This window comes from Neodiprion virginianus, chromosome 2, assembly GCF_021901495.1.
Source record: "Neodiprion virginianus isolate iyNeoVirg1 chromosome 2, iyNeoVirg1.1, whole genome shotgun sequence".
NCBI classification, from domain to species: domain Eukaryota; kingdom Metazoa; phylum Arthropoda; class Insecta; order Hymenoptera; family Diprionidae; genus Neodiprion; species Neodiprion virginianus.
Genome location: NC_060878.1, coordinates 36,895,303 through 36,920,931, shown reverse-complemented (window position 1 = coordinate 36,920,931; position 25,629 = coordinate 36,895,303). Strand labels below are relative to the sequence as shown.

At 45.1% G+C, this 25,629-nt stretch overlaps 1 protein-coding gene across 3 annotated transcripts in view; it reads right to left on the bottom strand.

Annotated features, from left to right (window-relative positions):
• LOC124298880 (uncharacterized) overlaps positions 1 to 25,489 on the bottom strand; it is a 162,488-nt gene extending 136,999 nt beyond the window's left edge. For 2 of the 3 annotated variants that reach the window (XM_046751463.1, XM_046751462.1), the window contains exon 1: positions 24,990 to 25,489. The gene's annotated coding sequence lies outside the window, so the exon portion shown is untranslated. The remainder of the gene's footprint in view (positions 1 to 24,989) is intronic. The other variant, XM_046751461.1, reaches the window with a different exon arrangement.
• Positions 25,490 to 25,629: the final 140 nt, after the last annotated feature.

Below are 25,629 nucleotides of genomic sequence, written 5' to 3'. Positions count from 1 at the left end.
TGATGGATGGTTATAGTCGACGAAATAATAGCTTTCGCGAGGGTTAAAAGCTTAACCGTTGAATGAGTTTTGGTTCTCTTGCTCTGACATTGTTTAGAAAATAGAATCTTTCGACTATTGACATCACAATAATGGTTCCAGATAAAAAAGACATTTTCGTTGTTGGTCTGACAATCGTGTCTGATATTAAAAGCTGGCAAACATTATAATTTATACAGCAGAATGAATGTGTTTGAGTATTCATCGTTGTTATCGTTTTCTTTCAACCAACCTCAGTTGAATTCAATAAACGTGAACTAGCCATTTATCAGTCTTTCGTCCGACGAGCTTCTTCTATGTTTCTTTCCTCTAGTACGGATTATGCCGCTCGTTGAATTAAACCGATGAAAAACCCGCCGTCGAGACCAACGCCATTAATCGAAGTGCTGGAATCGGTATGAAAAAAAGTAGAAAAAACAAAAATTCAATTTTTCTCTTTCGCGAATCCTAAGGAGGATCAACGCAGTATCGAGTATATCGAAGGACAGGACAATCTCCGACGTAGACAGTGAAGGTCAGGCCTGACCTACAGACCGCGATAAAAATATAGTATACAGATATATTTGAACCCAGTTCACGTAGCGTAGAATGCAGTATATCAAACGCGACGTAATGCCTCACCCGTAAATAACATGACACATGTTCGAAGAAGGGATAGGGAGCCAGACATCGTGCTCGCGGTAAATCTGGAATCCGATCGATCCCTCGACTGTACCTCGACCCGACAAACTGGAGGCAGCGGGAATAGTGCCGCCTGCATTCTGCAGAATCATTACCCGCGAACCGTACCGAATTCCCGTTCCCAGATCGAGTTGCTGCCCTTACATTTTGCCTCCGACCAAAAAGGGCTCGTTCGAGCTGCCGACTCATTATATTCTCGATTCTTCACCTGAAAGAAACTCTGTCGAGAGTCAGACAGTTGCCCGTGATTCGTGATTTTTGTTATCAGCTTGTATTTGTGACACTTTCGGAATACCGAGTTCAAGATAATGCGTTTCGTCAACGGCACCATTTTCCCCCTAATCGAGGATCGCAAATGCGTGCAGGCTTTTTTTTTTTTTTTGTAAAGTATACATAAAATTATTTCCGGAGGGTGGAGTCGACTGATCGTTAAGAGGTCGAGAGGCGCAATTTGGTGGGCGATAGGGCCGAAATGAGTGAGTCTCTCTGACAGCTGTAAAAATTTTACATCGTGCAGTTATACGAGCTGTAGAAACGAGCGGAGCCTTCGAGGTTAGAACCGCGTCTTTATACTGCCAAGACAAAATACCGTAAAACCGAGAGTTCCTCGGGTGAATCTTACACCGTTGCGCGAACAGGCGAACGAAACTATTGCCAATTACTCGCGCAGGAGTCGGCGAAGATTAACTGTCCAAATTACATGTCGAGGGGTGAGGAATTGTAACCAATAGTCATGCAAGTTCGGAAGGCTGCGTATCGGGGCGAGGATGAAATTTCGAATTTTAAAACTTCCGAAAGCGCCAAACTTCGAATTTTTTGGTGGCGAAACTTGAAGTAAAGAAATCAAACTTTGACGGAACATCAAAGTCTCGAATACTCCGAAGCCGATACACAAGGTTCCGAAAGGACAAAATGTCGAAATTCCGAATGATCGAAGATTTTCAGTTCTTGGTGAAATTTCACCAGTTTGATCTTACTTTCTTTTGGATTTTTAATATATTTATGTTAGGAATCCCGGTCATTCCGATTTACAATTTTTCTGATTTTTCACACCCACTCGTTGAGTAAACTACGCTGTGTGAGTATATTACAACTTTCCAAATTTCACACTATCGAAACTATTCTCAGGAATTTTGCTCTATCGTAACTTGAATTTTGGAACTTTGAGCCGTCGGGTTTCCGACCATTCGAAACTTTGTTATTTCGTACAGGTTTGATTTCTTTACTTCAAGCTTCGCTACCAAATAATTCGGAATTAGGCGCTTTAGAAACTTCGACCCCGCCCCGGCGTATCCAATTAGAAGATAGGAAAAACGGTAATCGTTGAATCAAGAGCACGGATTTCTCCACTCGCGATGATTTCACCTTTAACGCGAATTCACGCGTGCAGCACGTGACTGCAATAAGCGGGCGACACCGGAGCTCGTTGTTTATTTACCGACCGCATCCGGCTTCCGTGTGATATCCGCATCCAACCCCGATACCTGGGGATTCTGACGGCGTTCGCATCCCCCCTCCCCCCTCAACCCCATGCATTACTTACCCCCCAGCGTTCTCTACTCTCGGGGATGTAATATGATAATACAGTACGATGTCTCGCCTCGCTCACTCCACACACAGAATCCTCTAGTAGACTCTAGTCTGCAGGCTAGACATCCCGTTCACGGATTATACCGTTCGTTGTGTGTACGACGCTGCGTTGCGTTCGGTTGCGTCACGTTACACGCTTCTCGTCTGCTTCGTGAAGCACCGGGGATTCATACGTGTGTGTTTACCTATATTTCAAGCTAACTTTCGTAACTTCTGCGTTACTATCTACTCACCAAAGAACGGTGTACTCACTGTCAAAACTTTCCCACGCTCAAGTCTTACGCCCTAGTTAGAATCTTATCCTGGTAACGCGCATAACGTTAGGCTTGGATCGTTTTGAAGCATGAATACGCACTATGCAGCGCTACGTATAATCGAGAAGCAGAATGTTTGAATATTCTGGAGAAAGAACACTCGCTTATCGATCGATTCGTGAAAATAACAACGATGATTGTATATATAAGAGAAGAAGATGAAACTGCGTTGAAAAGTAAATTATACAGACGGTCATCATCCCCTCGTCAAGCCCTTATTCTTTGCCGAGGATACGTAAATACGTATAGCTATAATAATCGTCGTGTTTGTTGGATGCTTCTCGATGATTGCTATTTCATTGCGCATTCAGCGGTCGTTGAAAGTGGAGGAAAAAGACCGCGTTCTCCGAGGGGGAGGCATTTTTATGCCAACCATTATCCCGCGATCTTGATCAAGCGAACGATTCTCCGTTGACCGGTGACTTCGTTTCGCGAGAAAATTTCGCGTCGAATCTATTGGACTCGAAGAGACGGAGTCTGCAACGCCACGTCGCGTCGGGTCGAAATTCGCCGTCTAAGAACAGGGGAGCATGAAGAGTCGGAGGGTGTGTTTCATGGTCGGGACGCCGAAGACTCACCACGGGAGTTTCAATATCCCGCGGGAATATCCAGCCAGCAGAAAATCACGAAAGCTTACGCCACTCGATGCACTTCCTCGTCTGTTCGTCCAGGGTCCATGTGCAGGCTGTACTTGTACAAGGTGAGAATTGTTGCCCGGTAATTTTCACATCTCGGTTTAAAACTTGCTGCAGCTGCACGGATCGTGCTAGGAATAAACCCGAGTTTAGCCGTACCTTGAATATACTCGCAGGGCTTTGAAGGAGAACTTAAAATTCGTACAAAATTTCTTTCCATGGTCTTTCTGGAATTCCACTCGCGGACTGAGTCGAACAGAGGGAAAAGAGAGAGTCTCAAAAATCAGGCGAACCTGTGGCCAATCTGCGATATGAGTAACTGTCGAGTCGACGGGGAGAAGAGAAAACTGAGGGTGGATCAAGAGGGTGGTAAAAACTGACGACTCGAAAGGCGAGACAAGGAGGCTCTGCGGAATTGAATAAAACATGGGAACGACAAAGGTACGTCGCCGAAGGGACCTTTTACCGAGTCTTACGGAATTTCCGGTGCGCCCGCGGGACAAACTAGTATTGCATTTTAAAGCTACCTCGTTTTCATGCTAGTTTTCATGAAATTTACCGGAGGTACGGTCAGTTTTGCGAAACCGGGTCGCGGAAACTAACTGCTGGTCAACCCGATGCCATTCTATACGTGAAAATTTAGGGGTTCGTGCTGAACGCAGTCCGCCAATTCCTTCCTTCCTTCCTTCCTTCCTTCCTTCTTTGCGAGTCCAACGCGAAAGAAACAAACGGCAGCAGATCCGAAAGCAGTTACACAATGTTTTAACGGTGTCAAGTTTGTCTATTAACCATCGATTTCTCACGAGTCTCGCGGCTCTCTCGAAGAACTATAATAAAGCATTTATCTTCCAATGCAGTATAACAACTTCAGCTGGGGCTGCAACTTTTTCCACCTCTCAATTCCGAACTCGGTAGACGAATTATTTTTCTTCTTTAGCACTCCGCGCGCTCCCTGGCACGAAAACTTTAATTGTGCCCTGCCTGCGTTGGCAAACTTGTCCGTCGGTTTGTTTTATATTTAGAAACCCCGTAAGGGTTGGGAATAAAGTTGAAAACGATATACTCCGAGCTACCGTCTTTCGCAGTTAACAAACGATCACTAATTAGCGGGAGAATGAAGCAATAACGAACACGACTAAACAAAACTTACCGCACGAATTGCGCGACTCTTAACCGGCGAATAAGTAAGCTGTTGCACGGATCCGACGAAATATTGTACTATCCTTATTTCACACCCCGAACAATAGCTATTCAAGGCTCAAGCAGAGCGCGTGTTGAGATTCAATGACGGTCCTACATTCAGGAAATACAATATTCCAATCGTCGTCGAGCACGATTCGCTTTATCCGATTGCGGGAATTTGATCACATCATCAGTGTCTAGGCGAGTCCTTCTTTCTCCGACTGTAGTTCCTTATTTTATCATAAATGCATTCGAAACGTCGACGCGAGATCCACAGGTTTCCACCGAATTCGCGACATTGTCTTTGCGTGACGCGCATCGCAAGCGCAGTAAGAACCGACTTCGGTTCGATTTTGAAGTGATAAGATACCGTCATCGATCATCGAATATTCCGCGAAACGCGCTCGCGCTTGCGAATCCGAAAGCTCAACGGTACGCTCGACTTTACCAACGAATTCGTTTCGCCCGGGTTACCGCGTGTCAAAAATATCGAACCGTAAATGACAGCTGCGAGGGGATACCCGCATACATGCGCCAAGTCATGTCGGCAAGGGGTTAACCGATCTGATTACCGAGTAGATCAGTCGTGCCGCACGATCGGCGGTCAGTTGGGCGGGTCAGGAGGGTCACGAACCGGGTTACCAAACGCTGTTCAAGACGTGTTAATGTCTCGCACCCCCTGCCAGAAGCACGTGATGCTCAGGGGCGGTTTAACCCCGACCCGGGCTGGCAACCCCGGCGTTATCGATACTTGCCGGGTCAAAATACTCTCACGCTTTCCGCCAGACACGGCACCATCCATACCTGCCCACCTACGCAACCGGTCGACGAGCTTGCGATAGTCGAGTCTGATTTATGAATTCGGCGCTGACATTTTTTCAGAGTTTTGTTTACACGAGGCCAACGGGCGTGGCGAGTAGGCATCCACGGTTGTCTCGTTAAAAATCATTACACGATCGGTATGCCCACGGCACGCGAAATATCCCGCCCTGCTTTAAGCACAAAAATAAAGAGAGGATCTCCCTCCCGATCGTTATTTACACTCAATTCGTTATCGTCCGGCTATGGCTACTGCATTTCGCATCAATTAATTAGCCCCTGTCACTCGCCATTAATGCTCGTCAGCTGCCATGCTACCGCCTGTATTGCCGTACTACGATGGCCGCTCTAATGGTCCCTGGATTCTAATGATCATTGGATTTTAACCAGTCCCAACTCCACCCGGAAACATCGCTACACGTGTTGCTGAATCATAACCTCGTTTTGTAATAACGCGTGTTGTATGTGCGGAGTTACCCGATTGGCAATCCTATATACGTATGTAACCTACGTCATCGGAATTATCTCTTGAATGTTTTGAGTGTTAATGAAAATCACTCGAAACGATTTCAAATCAATTACTTCAAGACTACTACCGCGGCTGCTACCAATCCCGACTGTCGTGGGAGCTTTTTTGTCACCTTGTACCCAATATCGACGTGTCGATTTGGAGCGTAGAAGATCCTGCGCATGTTTAACACGCGAACCATTCATCGTACGGAGCATTTCAAGTGCTTCAATAATGTCGGGAACGAACGAACGAACGAACGGAGCAGGATGAAGCGATAAATCAATTAATACTTGGTTGCCGGTTGGAATATTACGGTCGGCGGTATAGTTTGAGACGAGTGAGAAGTCTCGGTCGCGTTTTCATTTATGAGGTAAAAAAAATAATAGGCAACGAGTCAAGCTTTGCCCACGCTGTGTATAGATGTTAGATCATTCCTATTTTTATGTACCTTGGATGTCTTCTGACTGTATAAAACGATCCTCGTGCCACTTTTCGCGAGTCGGATTGAAAAGAGGTTGGTATATCTGATTTTCGTTTGTTTATGTTTCTTTTTTTTTTCTCCCTCCTGCTTTTAACACCGATGACAGATAACGACGCGGTGACGCGGAGTCGAGTGTTTTGTGAAAAGAGAAGCTGAGGCTTGCGGACGAAAATGTAATAATTTAAGAAACGCCCGGTTTCTTTGGGTCGCATCGAGTCGCGTCGGCCTTTTACGTTCTTGGATGAAAAATGTGTTGAGCGGAAAAGAAGAGGTGAAAACGACCTTTCGACCCGGGGATGTACGCGACGGGTCACGCAAGCCTGGCTGGGTTACGGCCGGCGCGAAGCCTTCTTTGCATAATCTTGTTTCCTTAGGCGACAACTTCTCGGTTTACTCTGTGCAGGCGCGAAACAAACTATTGAATCAAAAGTTTCAATGGGGACAATTGTTTGGGGAGGGAAAAAAAAAAAAAACACAGGATCTGCAGGACCTCTCTTCGTCCACTTTTATTATCGTGCGCATCGTACGCTTCGAGCATACAAACGCGTACACCGAGTGAAATTTTTAGTTGCTCCTACTACACGATCCTTGACTATTATAAATTATTTACCACAACTGGAGAATATATTTGTAATTCAAATTTTCTAGTAACTGTACGTGAAACGAAACTTTTGTCAATGTAGCTTAACCGAAAATAAGCGAGAACAAAAAAAAAGTCGTGGAGAATGAATATGTATTTATTTGTTATATCGTTAAAGCTTAGCCGTCATCTCGTGGAAAATTGAGCGGAAGAAAAGAAGAAGGAGGTAAAAAACGAAGAATTATATTTAGCCCGTGAAAATTCGAGGTCAATCCAGACGGGAATCGCCTGCGAGGGTAGCGTGCCGTGGAAATACAAACAGACAGACAAATAGACGTGCGTGTCGCTTCGTACGCGTCGTTTTAGTTTCGGTTTGCCAAACTGGCCAATAAATTATCAAACCTTATCTTTTTTTCTTTCTTTTTTTTTCCCTCCGTCCCCGCCAAGACGGAAGCACAACGACGTCTACATACCAGCTCGTATAAAATAATATGGGAAGCGAACTTGTCGCTGTATTTTCAGACGACAACTGTCCGCAGCTGCCACGCATCACAGAGAAAAGAGAAATACTCGTCTCGAGTGGGTATGTACAGACCCTACTACAACATATGCTCAAGTAAATAGAGAGTAGAAGTATGGTTGATATTTGCAATAAAAAAAACAAAAGCTTTGCGGGTGAAACCATATTTTTCACAATTTTATTGCTTCAACATTACAAGAAATTATCGAATAATATATAGTAAAATAAAATAATACATGGATCAAGTTATACGTGATTTAAAGAGAAACTATTTTGTGTGTTTCTGTTTCCTCTAATTACATCTCGATGTACGACGTTGGACAACGGGAAGTGTTTCTGGTGCTGGGCTTCTTTCGCAGGTATCGATTGGCGAGTGTTCCGCAAGATCGACGGTAAAAAGAAGAGTGCGCAAAAAAAGAACGCCGTAGACAAATAAAAAAAAAAAAAGTGAAAAAATAGGAAACTGTAAACGTCGGCGGTATGATGAAGCCGCGCACGGGGTTTGTGGCGTTGATTTACGCCAAAACAGGGGCCGTTTATTATCGAGAGAGCGTTGCATGTGTGAAATTGGAAACGTAGACTGCGCCTGAAAATTTATCCCGCTCACACAGCCGCGACCCCAGCTCGAATGCTGCACGGTCGCACATCGTGTACCTGCTGCATCGCGGTATAAACTAGCTCTGGTAGGGGGCGAAAGGAAGTCGAGAGGAACGAGCGGATTAGCGCAAGCTTTCGTTGAACTCGATGTATGCATGTAAGCTCGTTGTTCTGAGCTTGCGCGCTCGATTTTCATGTATATCAATTTGCAAACTGTACGTTATAACGGTAGAAACGAGCGTGCCGTTATAACTACCCCAGTTTTCTCTCCGCGTATAAATTTACGTATTTGTCAATATTTTTACTTCCTTTACGTCAGCGACCTTCCGTTCCGTCGTTCCAAATTTCAATTATTTTTCGCTAAAAAGCGTACTCGTCACAGTCAGGTAATGGAACCAGGTACTTTATATTAATTTCCACGGGGATAAGAATTAGAGCTAATCCGCGCCCCCGCGATGACAGTGAAAAAGTTTAAAGCTACCCGAAGGTGCGCAAGCCTGACGACTCCGTCGAGCTTGTAGAATTGCTGTATGGCAGAGGGGAGTACAAAGCGTGTATTTCGCGCTTGCACGCGCCGCTAGTTGTAACCTGCAGCAATCTCTCCGCCCCATTTCCGTGTCTAAACGCCTAACTACCGCGTTAAAGTAATGATTATAGTTTTAATTGTTGTACGCCGAGTGGGCGTCGAGGGTGCAGGGCGAGAGAGAGAGAGAGAGAGAGAGTGAGAAACGTCCTCGGCAAATCGGGAGAGAGCTGAAAGTCGTTGTACAAACTGAATCTGAAGACCTGTTATAGGCGGAGGCCGTTGGACTTTTAAGATCACAAGAAATTCAGATCCCACGTTCGAATAGAATCATTTTCTGTGATTGTCTGAAAATTGATGAATTTATCGGGTTTCAATTGGGGTGACGAAGGGAGAAACCTCGCGCCCTACTTCAGACAGCAGACGAAATGCATTTTGAATGAGGACAGGCAGACGACCTTTGGGATCTTATTGAATTTCGTTCCGAATGACGGTGACGTCCGTCTCGACGTTTCAGGATTGTCCGATGAATTTTTCATTCTGCGCTAACGAACGATCAGCGATGCGGATGAAAGACGAGGACCTAATTGCTTCCGATTGAGCAAACGTGTTGCTGTCACCTGACGGAGGCTGCGAGTGTGCTTTCGTTAATTATTGATGCAAGTCTCTGAATTTCTCGGGAAAGGCATCGGGGAAAGGTTTTTGATAAAACAATGAAAAAAGTTTCCACCGATGTTACCGATCGCCCCAAGTAGCAAGGAGTGTTTGAAGGAAGCAGAAATCGACGACATGATTACGTGTTTCGTGATTAAATGCTTACATTGCGTAGAGTGATTACGAGAGATAACTTGACAGATAAATTTTTCTTTGATTACGTGATTTCTCATGATTTCTGAGATTACGTATGATTCCTTAAAATTGCAAAGCGATTCCTGTAATCCTAAATGATTTCTCAGATGATTACCAATGCAGAATTTTATTTTAATATTACTGAGTTCGGTGTGATTTCGGTGATTACGAAATGATTTCGAACGATATTGATCCTTCAATCGTTTCGGTGAAACACCCTTCGATAAAAAGCTTTTTCTATGTCGAATAAAATAAGAGATTTGGTAAGGAAAAAATTGACGAACTCGCATTGAAATGAATTCGAAAAAGCGAAGTCTGGCTCAACTTATCGCAGTAAACGAGCGCTGCTAACTCGAGGATGGAACTCCTTGAAATCAAATCATCAGACTCAAAGCAAATCTACTGAATACATATACATAGTATATACGTGGATCCGTTTTTCATCGTCAGCTGTTGATCACGTTACACGAAAGATCATAATAAGAATCCGCTAGAAGTAGAAACAAAAGGAAAGACAAACAACGAAGAACGTCTGTGAAATTGTTTGAAAAATCAAAAGACTCGAGATTAACTAAAAGCAAAGAGGATCGTTTCTGCGCCATCGGGTGTACGTCTACATACATACACGTATAAAATAAACAAAGCTGAAGATGGAAGGATAAGAAGCGGGGAGAATATACACGTGATAATCAATAAATCGCTAATACAATAGAAGCGCGTTGCTGTTATTGTTATTATTAAACGTGACCACGTGCAAACACTTCTCTCGTCTCTTTGTTATACGCGATCGCTACAACCGCATGCGCGGAATATTCTGCATCGGAAATGCAGTAAAAACCGTGGCGTGATTGAATGAAAGGGAAGTGGAGCAGAGAAAAGAGAAAAAATCAAGGGAAACACGGAGAGAGAATAGAGGGGATGGGGAAAATAAGAGAGAAAAAAAAGCACTTCCTTTATCCACTGGTAAATCTTTTACGCACTGGTTGGTACATGCCTGTAATATACGGCGTACAATAAGGGTCCTATCTTGAGGTACGCTTATGCTCCCGTTTACGTACGTATTCTACATACTTGTATAGCAGGTATATGAAATTGTATGTACGTGTAGCCATAAGGCAGGGAGTATATGAGAATATGATTTGCATAGGCATTAAAAAGGCAATTAAAACCGCACCCCGTCTCTCGGGTAAGTGTCGTTACTTTTATTTCTCGAGTCGTAACTCGCCCACACCTTCGAAACGCCGTCTGGTGTTTCCTGCCCTCCTGTCGGCTCTCCCGACGTTTCCCTCCTCGCCACCTGCAACCTTCTTCTTCTTCTTCTTCTTCTTCTTCTTCGTCTATCCCGAATTACGCTTTAACGTCCCAACAAATTTCGGGGTGTTGGTTTCCTGGTCGAGGATAATCTACGCGAATCTGTAAGTGTTTGTCCGGTGATGCCACCCGGGTACTACATCCCTTACCCCTTTCGCTCGGCAGGGGTGAACTCGGAGTTAAAAGTGCCCCGCCCCTATCTATACACCGTAGTCCGGTGTTTACTCCCCCGGGATGATATTTTGTGTTTGAAAAACGGACGATGTTTGAAGGTGGAATATTAAGGGATGAAATAATCGCTGAACAAAGGAAATGGATCAAAAGCTCGCTCCGTCTACGTCCGAGCTTTGCGCGGGTGATTGTATTTGTTTCCCCGACATTGAAAAAATCTGATTTCAAAACGATCAACGTTCGTCAATCTGCCGCCGACGGAATCCTCCATATTCGATCAATTATTTGCAATTAAACCCGGCGACTGCGATAGTATGTAACTTCTAATCAGCAATTAGGGCTGTGCAGCAGATGATGGCGTGCAACTGTATAATGGAACATTAAGTGATTGACCGCCGACGTTGTCGGACACGCCTTCCTCAGTCACGCCACTCCGCCCTGTAATATGCCTACATCACCTCTCCGTGATGGTTGTAATTTTACGGATGAGTCTAGCCGGAAGAACGAAAGTAGCAAAAGTTGACCGGCGCCCGCGAGTCTCTACCGACTTCGCTCAGCAAAATTACGTACCCGCGCTGTAAACGCCGTAATAATACGATACGGCATCGATGATAACAATCGCAGGTATAATTATAATTTTTCTCCATTTGCATCGGATGTGTCGCGGTAAGAATTTATTAATCGGCTACGTCGCGCGCGCATTCCCCGGATAATATCTTGCGACTCGAGAAGCCTGCGTCAAGCCTCCGGGGATGGAAGGGTGTCGGATTGTTCGATACTGCAGCTACGGTTGCACGGACGGGTGAACGGTGCGGAATTTCAAGAAGCTTGATTAACTTTCGAAGAAAATTTCCACGGCGGAACGATCGGCTGGCGTCGGTGCCCGAGGGATGCAGCGAGGAGCAGGTTAATTAGATCGTGTTTGCGTGCACGCGTGTTGTTGGGTATCTACTGACACAGATGTAAGCGTCTGTGTCAAGATTTTGCCCTGTACGGACAATTATTGATCATAAGCGGAGTTCTCGGAGACTTCCGTTTACACATCCAAGGAGTCGATTCTACCTCGGCGAAAGCTGATCGCGAGTCTCGTATTATGTATTTTCTCCTAGAAACTGACAAGCCTAATGCTTTGGGGTAGTTTGAACTTTGCGTTATTATACGAGAAGGATACAAGAAGAAGTCTGGTCGAGGAAACCGGCGAGATGGGGATCGAGAATATCCCAGGAAATATTGAATTTAATATACTCTTAACGGGTGTTCCGACGATGCCTGAAGAACGTGGACGGGTGGCCGGATTGCGTGTCTGGAAAAACTTTTCGTACGGCAATGTTGTCGTACCTTCTATAATTAGTGAAAAGGTAACAAATCGACTTTCTCGGCGTTGGCAAAAAGAAGGAAACTTCGGCTCCACGCCGTGTGGGGGTGAAGAGCTAATTTGAATTTGTCTCAGAAGTCGCAACAATAAAAATAAATCATTGTTATTACCGAACCGAGTCATTATGGGGGAAGATTTTAGCGTTACTTTATGCAAAGGGAGGCGGTAATAATTCAAGTTCGCAAGGGCGGCGGGGCGGGAGGAACTCGAGGGTGAAAAGAGAGAGCATGCATACGTCACGCGCTCTGTTCTCACCGTATGCGCTAATAAGAACAGGGACTAGGAGAAGGAAGACTAATTTCGAATCCTGTCTGACGAAAAGTTCCGGGTCACCGGGGGAAAGTAATTCGAGGAAAATTATAATAGTAAATAAAGAAGGTCTTTCGTAATTAAATTACCTACTTTCGTGAACCCAGGTCTCGTGTATACGGTTCACTACATCAAAAAGCACAGCGCACGAACCGGTGAACTAACTTCTAGCAGTTCCTGCTAGCAATAAACTCTTGCACCCTGCAAGAAGAACCCGCGGGTCCCGTCGTAGAATTTCAGAGTTATTTACTACCGAGGTCAGAACTCCGGTACGTTGCGTTCAGCAGATGAAAAGTATCCGGAATGTATGTATGTACATTGTACACACGCACGTGAATGATGAAATTAATTGGTGCGGGGGGGGGGGATTAGAAAAACATTTCTAGAAAATCTAGCGGTGTAAATAATTTGCTGTACACAAAAATGCTGCAAAATCTCTCTGGTTCGATGTTTCGCGTAACAAACTTGCATTATTCGAGTTTCTCTCGTTATTGAGGAATACCCGAATCGCTGTAAAATTTCAAACCCACCGACCAAAACACGAGCAAATTGTCCCCCGAACGTCCTTACGTGACTTGTCAGAGGCAGGAAACGCGGTTATTTGTTAATATTCTCTTCCGGCCAAGGGGCGGGGGAGGCGGGCAATCCCGATGTCCTTGAACAGGAGCGTCTCGTCTCGACCCTGCAGGGGGTTGAAACGTATGGTTAGTTCGCGTGCGTAAAAGCGGGAGGCAGGCGGGCAGGCAAAGAGAGGTGGAAGAGAATCCCTCGCCTGCAGGCCTCGCCGCTCATGGCGTCTTGGTATCTCCTCGGATCTACGCGGTGGTTGTCCCCCATGAATCACACCCCTATCTTCGGATAGAATATACGGTAAGCGTATTTACAACGGCACGCCACTACCAACCCTTGCTCAGGAGGGGTATAATACACCTGCAAAGTATAAGGTAATCTCTTCCGATCAACCTGTTTGTTTAATGCCTATGTAAATATGCCCTATTAATTAACTTGCTAGTAACGTGTATTTTGGCTATTAATTCACTGAATCGCCCCCGTGATCCAGACGTTGGATAATAAATTTTTCCCGATTTTCATTTTATTTTTCTCTACCCCTCCACCGCCGCCTTCTCTATTTTATTTCTCGCGCCGTTTTCATCCCCTACGTCACACTTCCTCTTTCTCCAACAGCATCCGGGCTGCTCGGTTCCTTCTGTCGTTTGATCGATGGTCTGTCACGTCTGCATGCTACGTGAAAATAGTAGTCGCGAATTAAAGAATCGACGTGTACTTAATTGTCTTTCGACTTCTCGCTTATCTTCACACCGTTGCGCGTTTCATCTTTGTCGCTTTTCACGAACATTATACGTACTCGTATTAGCTTTTCAACGTGTGCGTTTTTCCTTTCCGTCGAATTCAGGTTATTCAATTAGAAAAAAAATATCCTTTCAAGCAGATATAAAAGTTAGAGGGGGTGAAAATTTAACGAATCTGGAAAACTGGAAAACTTTTTTTCCCTTATAAAGTTTCTTCTATACAACTTGTTCTTTCAGCGTGCCGTGGAGAAATTTTCACAAAAAAATCCGAGTCCGGAATTCTTTCGTCATATCTCCGATACTTGGGCATGAATTGATACGGAATAGAATTTTTCTCGTCTGTCTACAAGACGACGCAGAGTACTCAATTATGTCGGTCAAATTCTTGTACGAATATTCGCAAAATACTCGCGTGCCATTGATAAAACGTATCGTTTATGCTGTTATTTCGACATGTTAAATTTCGAAAAGGTAAGGATAGGTTCAGAATATTGTTCCGGGTAGCGAGTAGACGTTCCAAACATAGTCAAAGCCGTTTTCTTTCATGTCAGAAACGAAGAAGCCGGTCGCGAGCCAACGATAGGAAAGTTCAAAGATTAAGATTAATAGTGCTTGGCAAATCCGAACGAATAAAACGTTCCGCTTTTTTGCTACAGAAATACCTGTCCGGTAAAGGTATAATAACACAAAGGTATATCTGCGATATGGTATACGAGTATACTTATACCTGCATGTATAATATATAGATTGTGTCCCGGGTGAAAACCCCTAAAAATATATGTGTACAATGTATACGTATATGTGTATTTTATATATATATATATGTAAAGGAAGTAAAATTCCAGCCGAGCCGTAAATGAATACAAACTACCGGTAATACGAAAGTCGGTGCTGAATTTCCATGTAAATATGATGCATGGAGCTTTTAAGTCACGCCCTAAATAAAACGGAAAGGCCTGAATACAAACGGGGGTGCAGAGAAGGAGAAGGAAATAAAGGCTGGTACGGAACTCGCGTAAGCGTCTCCGGCTAGGCCGATCTTACGTGTGTTACGTAAGGCGAAATTATACCTACGCGGCGTTCCAAGCTTCTTGGAAGAATTTAAAAACGGAACGAGGAGCCGCGGAGTCGGGCTAACCGAGGTGATTATACGCTCTCGTGATCATGTACCAGAAGCCCTGAAAATAATATTATCTTAGCTTTTTGCAAGGCTCCAGGTCCGGTCCTCTCCTTCAATACCGTCTAAGAATATCACCGGCAAAATATACAACCTACCTACAACTTATCCGTAGGACATTAACGCCCATCGTGATTATGGAGTCTCAATTTTATCGGTAACACCCGTTTATTTTAGCAGCTCTTTTATTGCATTGTCTAAATTCATCCCGTGAACGTGCCGGAAGATATGGATGACGGAAAAATTGTTCGGCCAACAATTGTTTCAACTCGCGGGATTTTCCACCTCTGGTAAAACTGAAACTGGAACTATGAATTTCTAACGGAAAACTCGTTTCGGTAGATTTAACAATTATTGACGCTCAGTATTGGCCACAAAACAAGCTCGATAATGCGCCCGCTAATGACTCTGCGCGAATCCGCTTTACAGGCGGATACACCGACCAATCGACCTATCCGATAGAGTAATGAGACGTTAATTGTTGATCGTTACAATTTCCCGGTAACGTATGAATTTTCTCTATTATAAATTCAACGCTGCCGGTTGGTCGGGCAGCCGCAGTTACGCGCAAGTTTGCTGTGAACGGTTTGAACGCGTTTGTTTACCGTTCAAATTCGATGTTACACCAGAGTCGACGAGCGATCCGATACGTATTCCTATAACTGCACAATTTCTGCAGTGTAAATAACGTTGATATTTTTTTTTTTTTTATTTCCTCATATTCCGAACGTTTTTTTGTTCGCGTTCATTGTTGTAACGATATTCGACGCTTCGGAAAATGCCAGGAAAAAGTTAACAATTTTGCACATATGCTCATATTCACGGTGAAAACGGCATACCGATTCGGGATTCTAGAGCTTGATTTTACCGACTTTTGATCTTTGATCTGTTATGTATAATGTCGTTCAATTAAGAAACTTTCCCAAGTGTCTAACCAACGTCAAACATCCTCCGTTAGTCGGATACAGGCTTCTGCAATTCACGGCAATCGTACGTATATCTCGAGTTGTGCTTCGCGGTCCGCTAAATATTAAATCGTTGCCGTGAGGCGTCTATCGGTTACCGAGAACGTGAGCTTCCGCGGTTCTCAAGTATCCGGTCAAAATAACGACACTGTATTCAGCTACGGTCGAAAAAATAGTAAAAGTAATAATCTGAGGTGTGTATACATACATTCAATTTAGTCCAAACAGAAGAGCGATAAGTGTCTGAAATGATATAAATCGCCATACCTTATTTCATAATTTTATTGATCTTTGGTATAAACATTCGGTTATACCTACTGGCTTTCAAATACAGCGTAATTATCGTACGATATTAATAAAAATCTAAAATAGATCTGGGGAAATAGATGGTCCGAAGCGTCACGTGTTCCATCCTTCGATGACGAGATCCAATTTGCCCGAACTTCTTTGTCTTTCGTTTATTTTTGTCGTGCTTATTTTCCTCGGTTTTCCAACTCTAAATCAAACATCGCGACGTCTTTGTTGTACGTTCCTCTTTACCATGACCTCGTTAAAGAATCAGAACTGTTTGGAAAACTTCTTTTCTTCTTTGAATATTGACGAAGACAGACTCCAACTGTATCAGAAAATGTCGTTGCTAACAAATTCCAAATGTGACTTTATTTAACAATGATGAGAAAAGTACTTATTTCATGTACACACAAAGGACAGGTAACCTACAACTACCGTATCTCCATCGATATAAGAGCCTTTAAGTATCAAATGTTCACCTTTCGGTATTGTTCGATTTCATTAATCAAGGCTTATGAGTTTCCAAATTGAGCGGGAGTTCAAGCGGTAGGTTACTGTCTAAGGTTATCCGAGCTGTTTATTTTTCGAGAAAATTAGTTGTACATACGAAAATTGATAAAGTTCGTTCGTCCGGTGAGGAAAATTCTAGGAAAAGGCTCGATATTGGAGGAAGATCAAAGTCTGGCGAGCCCAAAGACGTCCTAAGATCGCTCGTCGACTCTCGAGAGTGCTTGAGACTAATCTTAAGCGAGGTGTGGCTTACATCTGATTCGGAGTATCGCATCCGCCTACCGCGTATTGAACAAACAATTCGGTTCAACAAACAAAATGGTATCCCGGATTTTTTTATCACAGATATTACGGTACTCAAAACGAATTAGCCTAAGGCCTCAATTTGTTGCGCCGATACAAGTGGGTGCGTGTCGTGCGGAATCGTGGGAACAAAAAAATCCGTAAAGTTAAAAGTCCGATGAAATGTAATCGGTACGGAAAGCTGTTCGAAAGTGCACTTCGCAATCGTATAACGAAAGTGGGCGAATGGCAGCCTCTACACTGCGCTACGTTGGTGCAGGGAAAACTCTTTGCGTGAAATCTCGGTATTTGATACTGAAAATGAGAAGCTCAAGAGTCGAGTCGAGTCGAGTCGAGGTACATTATACGGTATGGAGGAAAGTTTTCAGGCTAACTTCGAAGTCGGATGTAGGCATTCAACGAACGCGAGTCCCGCTCGGATCGTGGACCGTTTCAGGAAATGTTACTACTTCGGTTTCAGTTTCTTGGGAATAATCGGGATGCATTCCCGAGAGGAACGATGCTGTATAACTGATAATTCTCGTGTGTTTTGAATTTGAACCACGATTAACGAACTGGTTCGTTTTACACGCTCCTTCGTCCTCCGGGGACCCCTGAATCCGCACCTCAGGACGATTCGGAGTATCGAATGTTCCAGACATAAGTCCTGCTCGTCTCTGATGCGAATCGAACGACCGAGTCCCCGGAGGCATCCTCGATTTCTGATGCTCCTCGGCCACGCGGTGGAGTCTCAATTACCCGAACGCCTCGTTAGAACAGCTGGAAAGTCTCGTATTCTGCGAGGGGTGGGGGTGAAAAAAGGCGTCAGATTTCCCCGAGCGTAACGACGGACGGAATACGACGTTTACTCGAAAATAATCTACAAGAAGTTGATGTTTTTCACAGTGGCCTCAAGTTTGGAATCAAGGAAGCAAAAGGTCTGGGGTAATTATCTTCATTTCGGCTTACCGTTTGATAAAAGTTACAATCGAATTCGCGATGGCCGGATATCGGAACAGGGAAAATTAGCAACTATCGTTTGCACGGGTAATAAATTTGCTCGCTAGTCCGAGAATAATTTTGGTTGGTGGTTACCGTATCGGTAGAGAAATATTTAACAGAATTAGAACATCCCACGCTGACGTTGCACGGGGTTAATACATGTCTACCCGATTGTTGATTTGAATTGTTGTTACTATGAAAACCATTTCCCCCGGATTCGCATTGCGGACCGTTTGCACCGGCTGCAGCAAGGCCTGCATTGTAATGCAGATTATTGGCTTATAAATTATACAGAGAAAATAATTCCCGGTACATCGTGCGCAATCATCGCTGATACTCGCCACTGCAATTCGTATCAGGTGAACGGGAAGAATTTACAAATTTGTTTCGCATGTGACCGTGGTTGTAATTAATTTCCCCATTTTCTCGTTTCTCATTTTCAGATGAAGAAAAGGAAAACTGCTGGGAATCGAAAGTCTCACCCGCGATAATTGGACTGGTACAAAATACCATGACGAAATTCCGCGACTCCGCGTTTGAACTTTGTCGCCTCGTCCTGCACTCGACCTGCGAATTTTCACCGGATGACAGATCGACGTCGTTGAATCCTCGTCAACTCAATAATGGTGAGACTGGCAGCATGTATTATACATTATACGCGAATCGTCATGAGTGCACGATGCCGGGAATATCGCAACAATACCTGCGACAGAGGCGTGTAAAATCGTGCATACACGTCGCAGGCGAGGTGCACGCGTTACTCGCCATAATTTTCCACCGCCCCAGTCTATCGACAATGACAGCGGTGATTAGGGTTGCACGATGCAGTACCCCTACCTTTCCTATACGTCGTAAATTAAAGTTAACCCTGTATTAACGGAGAATTTCGCCGATTCATCCAACCGCGGGATTTCGGCAATCCGAACAAGCGATCTACGCAACACGTTGAACGCGTCTATAATAAACGAGAGTGCCAATTCTCTCTGCGTCTTTTTATACCGTCGAAATTACATCGACTTGATCAATTATTCTACATGTAGGTAGGTAATGGCTCGTCACCGAAAAATTAAATCGCGTATAAGGCGCCTACGTTGTACAGGGCGTGTTAAATTGCCGTCGCGGATCACGTTTCCATGGGGGATTTGCTTCGATCATGCATACGCGTATACGTATATATATATATATATATATATATATGTATATATATTTTCACGATGGAATTTTTAATCCCGACGAATGGGGGAGGGAATATTGAACCGTACGCCTCGCTGCAGCGGGCTTCTACGGCTGCCTCCGAGAAGTGCATCATGCACAAGGGATACGTTACTCGAGTATGACGTAGAGCGGATTAAACGACACGCGAGCTTGCAGCGCTGCGCTTTGCCTCGTTCTTTCGGTTAATCCAAGCTTACATGATATGCAGGGTATAACGTCGATTTCGGTTCATCGCGAAATATTCCCCGTCTCAATTCGGTGGGGCGCACCTTTTGCGCTGCACTAGGAATTCTGGGCTTTTTGCACCGGACCCGATCGCCTCCCGTGCCTGCGGAAACGCTTTCCAATACCGCCCGCGCAAAATGGTCTTCCAGATTTCGAATCCTCTTTCATTTCTCTCTTTTTTCTTTCGTCGTTTTTTTCGTACTCAGTTTTTATATTTATTTTTTTCCACACTGAAGGCGGGAGGGTGGCTCTGCGGGATCGTGATAGGGGATGATTTGACGGTATGTGGAAAGAAACGGGAGAACTAAAAGGGAGGGTGACACTCGCCTGAAATCCATTTGTACGCATCAAACGTCCCGCATCCGACGTTACGCGTGCCTATACTACTCGTCGCGATTTCCTCTCGGTATTGTTTTCATTCTTACAATAACTGCACGCGATTCGAATCGTCGATATTCCAGTTCCGTTATAACTGTGCGTAAAATTTTGTGTATACAATGACAAAGCTAACTGCGCGGCAGAATCTTCGCGTAAAGATAATCTCGGTGCTTGAAATTGCAGGCGAAATCGTTACCTGTGTTCAACGATAAGAACCCTGTTTCAACGCTAAAGGGAAAAATAACTCACCTACCTAATCGTCGATCGTCAAGGAAACTATCGCAATCGTATTCCCTTCGGTTCATTTGTTGCTGGTATATAACGAACGTGGTTCCACTTTGCGCGAACCTCGAGTGCCCGTTACTTGTCCATAATACTTTGTTAGAGAGCCATGGGATTACTTTTATTCCAAAAAATCAAGTCCCGTAAATATCATCAGTCGTCTTCACCTACTTGCCATTCCGTCGCTCGCGTTAGCGGAAAATTTGAGGGCCCTAGTTTCGTCGTCGTTTTTTCTTCCCATCAGCTGATTTGTTTTTGCATTATTCCTCTCTCTCTCTCTCTCTCTCTTTATCACTCTCTTCTTTGTCCAAGCATTTGTCCCGTTTTCAAAATTATACGAGGTAAGAAGTTACGAAATGTACCTTGTTATACATATCGAATCACTATGTAGGAAAACGGGAAGAGAAACAGTCTCCGAGGGTTGCGTAGCTTGCGAATGTTGCAGGGTCTGCAACCATCCCGTAGAACCAAGTCAAATAATTGCACCTAAATAAGGCATTAGCAAATTAGCCGGACTCGCTTCGCCTCGCCTCGCCCCGCCTCGTGGCTCCGAAACACTGACATAGAATGAGAATGGTTTCCTCTCCTAGCCAACCGACCACGGTCCTCCGGACTCGCATCTCTAGCCCGGAGGACCCGGCCATATCCCCGGGGAAGAAACGGTCCGAATTGCCTCTCCGGCAGTCAATTTACGAACAATCCCGCCTTTCTCTCCGACGTGCATCATGTCTCCGACGTCCTTCTTCATTCCGCCGTCCGTTCACTCGGTACCCGGAGGATTTCACCCTCTGCACTGTACATGCGGACGATTCGTTGACATATAAACGCGCACGACCGTTTCGCCGCGGAATGCCGCCGAAGATTCGGTCTGCGCGACGAGTATCCTTTGCTTATTTCTTCGATAATTCGAACGTGGATCGTGCGATGGGAATGAATTGTTCCCGTCTGGCTGCGCGCTGATTAGCAAGTCGCATGTACGACTCGAGCTTGCGGACATGCGAGTCAGGCTTCGGTTCGCCTATCGCAACACGACGAGGACCCGGTCGACGAGGTTCTCGGGTGTCGTGTGTTACCACCAGATACCGCAACTCCGGGGCATAACTCATACTCAGCCAGGACAGCGTTGCCACTCGCCTGCTTCAGCGCCACGGAGCCAATCCGGTGGGATTTCAGCTGCGTTTCGCCCGCACGCGTCGTGCGATAGCAAATATTCTCGACTGATTGGTCTCGGTCCTTTGGCGAACCGTTCCGAAAGCTCGTGATCGGCTCTCGATACGACCGCCTGCTCCTAGGCGGAAGGGATGCGTTCTTTGTTACACCACTCGAGACACTCTGATCGTTATCGAGTGAAACAACAGACTTCTGGCTATTATTTTCATACTAAATAGCAATATCTATCCACTCGTAGGATACATCGGAAATATTCTCTCCGATATTACGACGGCGGATTCTCGATATCTCGAGAACGCTTAACCAAACAGTCTGTCTTCCACCCTCGCCCTCCGCCCTGACATTCCTACCCCTGGTCGCTCGTCGCTGCTCGACGTTGTCTCACCCTACTTCGCGATAATTCTTGTGTCTACAACACCGGAACGAGAGGGAATACGTGTATCGGTGTTCCCGTTAGTCAGCCGGAAAGTCGAATGCTTACTCTTGTCTTATTCCGTGTTGGTGGTGGGAGAGCGACTCGTGCCTCTAGCTCGCTTTGGTCCGGGGATAGGATTTTGGAAATTTAAATCATCGCCCCTATAAATTCTGGAGTGCAGTGCACAGACCCGAAGAACTACCGGGAATAAAACCAATCCCACTTGGAACTTGCATCGAAGGTTTTACCAGCCGTGCCCTGCAGCCGAAGGTATAAGAGGAGAACTTTTTCACTCACTCGTTTCGCGAAGTGGCAAACTATCGGAAAAGGTCGCTCTCAGATTAGACTAAATTTTATGTCCCGTACCCTTTCCGCGAATTTATTCACGACCCCGAGGATGCCGCGTCAGCTTACTCAGGGTAAATTCAACCGCCCCCAATTATCGAAGATTGTTAATTTTCCATTTCGCGATACGGTCAATACACTTTTCCCTGTCATTCGTTCGAGCAGGAGCGATCGTCCCGAAGGTAAAATCACAATGCCAATACTCCCAAACGAATTAGTATTCTTCGTTGATTACATCCAGGAATTCACCCGCGATCCTCGCCCACGCGATATATCCACCCTGAACGGTTACTTAAATTCAGCATTCCGCTACGTATCTGTCGCTCTGGGCGCTCGATTATGTCGAATGTACGTGAGGCGAGAACCTGCGTCGGACTTTCCTCTTCCCTCCAGGCACGATCAAATACTCCGTTGAATAACGCGCGGCTTCGATGCCTCGGTTGAATATCATAGCGATAATCAAATTGCGAATGAGAATTAGCCGGTGGAGTTATTGTACGATTCGCCAGTCGCGTTACTTGACTTTTATTACAATTCATTGCCGGTTAAACGATTTAGCCCGATCAACGTCGGCGAAACCCTTACAACGCGTCTCATTTACCCAGGAATATATATATATATTTTTTTTTTTCATCCCTTAATCACCTCGGATTTTACACCACCTTAACCTGATATCGAGAGGGAGGGTGACTAAAATTGGAATGGCTGTAATAACAATTACGAAGTGGCCGCGGGGTGATCTTTTTAATGAGAACAGCTTCGTCAAGACGTAAGGAGAACACCTGGCGTGCCTTAATTTTTACCCTAATTGGCTCGATGCTTTCGACAGGAATACGACAAGCCCAACTAACCTCCTATAGGATATTATTCTTCTCTACCTCTTCGCCAAAGATCATTATCATAAATAATTTAAAGACGAGGAGTAAAACTCGTTGTACCAAATACACGAGCGATGTTGAACTATAATTTTGTAATCTATAAACTCGGAGCTGAAATTAACATATTCATTTTTCTCTTTCACCAACGATTAATGGATTCACTCGGTTCGCGTTAAACCAACACTCATAGATGCGATACAAGATCTGGTATATTCGTACGATTCATCGTGAATGAATAATTCGATACATCGTTCGAAGAGGATGATCCTTCCCAGTTTTAACGAACGTTTCAAAAAGCTTGTGTATCACGTCCAAGCTACTCGCAAGCTTAAACTTGTAGCGCTAACGATCGTCGCGTCCCCTTCATAATTCAAAAGTGACTTGAGATAGGCGTGACGTCGCGTAGTTGGCTGATTGACTTGAGGCCACGAGCTACTTTCCGGTAAGTTATTTAAATATAACCCCTCGTTATAGACTGAAAAGAAAATAAAAAATTAATCCGAGACGGCGAGAAGCTACGATTCCGCTTCCGTGCTCCGTGGCGTGGCTTTCGTCGAGAAGACGGGCTGCCTGCAGTGGCCGCACAGCCACATTCCACAAGGCTCTTAAGGCGAGAGCTCTAGACACCCTCGATCCTCCCTTGGTTTCCACATACCGCAATTGGGGTGGTCATTTCACGCGGGCGATGCTGCCGCCCCGGAATTTTGATAGAAAATATTCCCATGTTGCGAGGAGTTTAATTATCAGAGAAAAAGCCACATGCGTTCGAAATTTGGTCTCGAGGGAGAAGCCCCAACGAAAAAAGTAAAAAATCAGCCAGGTCAGCTGATCGTTCCTCGTAATTACAGAACGCATATTTCCAAGCCACTCGAGATGCTTCAACGCTCGGTTCCATCGACATCTGATCGATGGGCGGAAGTCGTTTGACTGCAGGTTCGTCAAAAGCGCGACCGACGGTCAAAGCTCTTGGTGTAATTACGCGACGCGGTTGATCGGCTGCACTTTGCCAACTTTCCACAGCCTCGCTAACTTAATTAACGCTATTTGGGGAAGTGTTGTCGGTGGAATAACTCCGCTCATGGGCACGGATTTTACACGTCGCTCCTGCGGTGATCGCCTGATGTATTCTTCGTCCGACCCAACCGTTGAGCCCTACTACTGCAGCCGTCGCGAGTCGGTGATTATTTGGTTTTTCTCTCTTTCTTCTCGTTTCATCGACGATCGATTCGGCGAAGGGGAATCCTCGAGGTACTTGCGCGAGCTGGTTTGTCACCGCCACGGTGATCGAGGGCGATAAAATCGGCTCGTTTACCGTCACGTGCGTGCGTTGTGTACCCGCAAGGCCGAAGTCCGTCTGTCAGCCCGGCTACGTGCGTGATGAATACAAAAATATAAATAATTAATCCACGGCACTCCTGCACGTTTACGTAAGCAGCGTGACCGATCGATTTTTCAGTAACATTTCTCGTAGCTAACGGAATCACGCATGTTATCAATCTATGATACCTTCAATTTCGCTCGGATATCGAACGTATCTACCGCGCTGCAATCTGAATCGGTGATTTAGGATCTTCGGTAACTCCGTCGAAACGGAGTGCGATATAAATTTTTAAACCAGCATATTTCCATCAGCGATTGCTAATTGAATCAAGCGACGCGTAATTCGCCTCCGTGATCGATGACGGAACCCACATTATGATAATTAACGCAGGCTACTTCATACACGTACCGTGGTAAATGGTCGTGCATTTTCGTAATTAGCAGCACGCACTGCTCGTCGCGGGTGCCCGCCTATAATATGTTATATGTATGTATAGGTACACATGTTTGTCAGGGAAATTTTCATTAGGGGGTAATGTAATCGGCTGTAATATATTGTTTACTTTGTCAACGAGTTCCGAGCTATGGCGTGACCCAGCGAGCGGTTGTAAACAAGCTCAAAATTCACCACGGTTGATGGATAATTAACGTTAAAAGGCAGGATTCTTGCCTGTGTGTTATTTTTTAAACACGATTACGACGAGGACCTTTCCCCGTAATTATTATATCTTACTCACCGATTAAATTCCTCGGTAGATCTTTCCCCGGCTTGTATATTCTCCCGTGTACAAATAGCAATTTATACGTATACGTATGTATGTAGAACTCTTGACAAGCAACAATTTCGCTTTTTTTTTTTTTTTTTCTTTTATTTTTCTTTCTTTTCTTTTTTTCACAGACCCTGTACGGATAAAATAACAACAATCAGGCAAATCCTGTTCTCTATACTTTGCAAATCTTCAAACTGTACTTTATTTTTGTGTTTCATTTACCGCACGGTTACGAAAAATTAACTCAAGAGAAGGAAAAAATCATTCGGCGGGGTGAATTCGCCCCAATCGGCACGTGCGGTTCGAACGGACCGTTAACCTGACCGATACCTCGACGGGGCGCGTAATTCGGAAACTCGCGTGCGACGGTCGGAGGCGCGTCGTTGCGACGGAGTTCGACGATCAGTGGCGTCGCGACGGCTAACGGGCGCAGACTGACTCGACGCCGGACGTCCCGACGCACCGTTGAGGGCGCTCGCCTTTTCCTCGCAGTTCTCCGGCTTTCGCGGCGGCCGGCAGCTCGCGCATCATCCCCTAATATCCACGCGACGCAACGACGCCGACGCCGCCGGTTCTTTCGCGCACCCTTCGCTTACACATGGAAGAT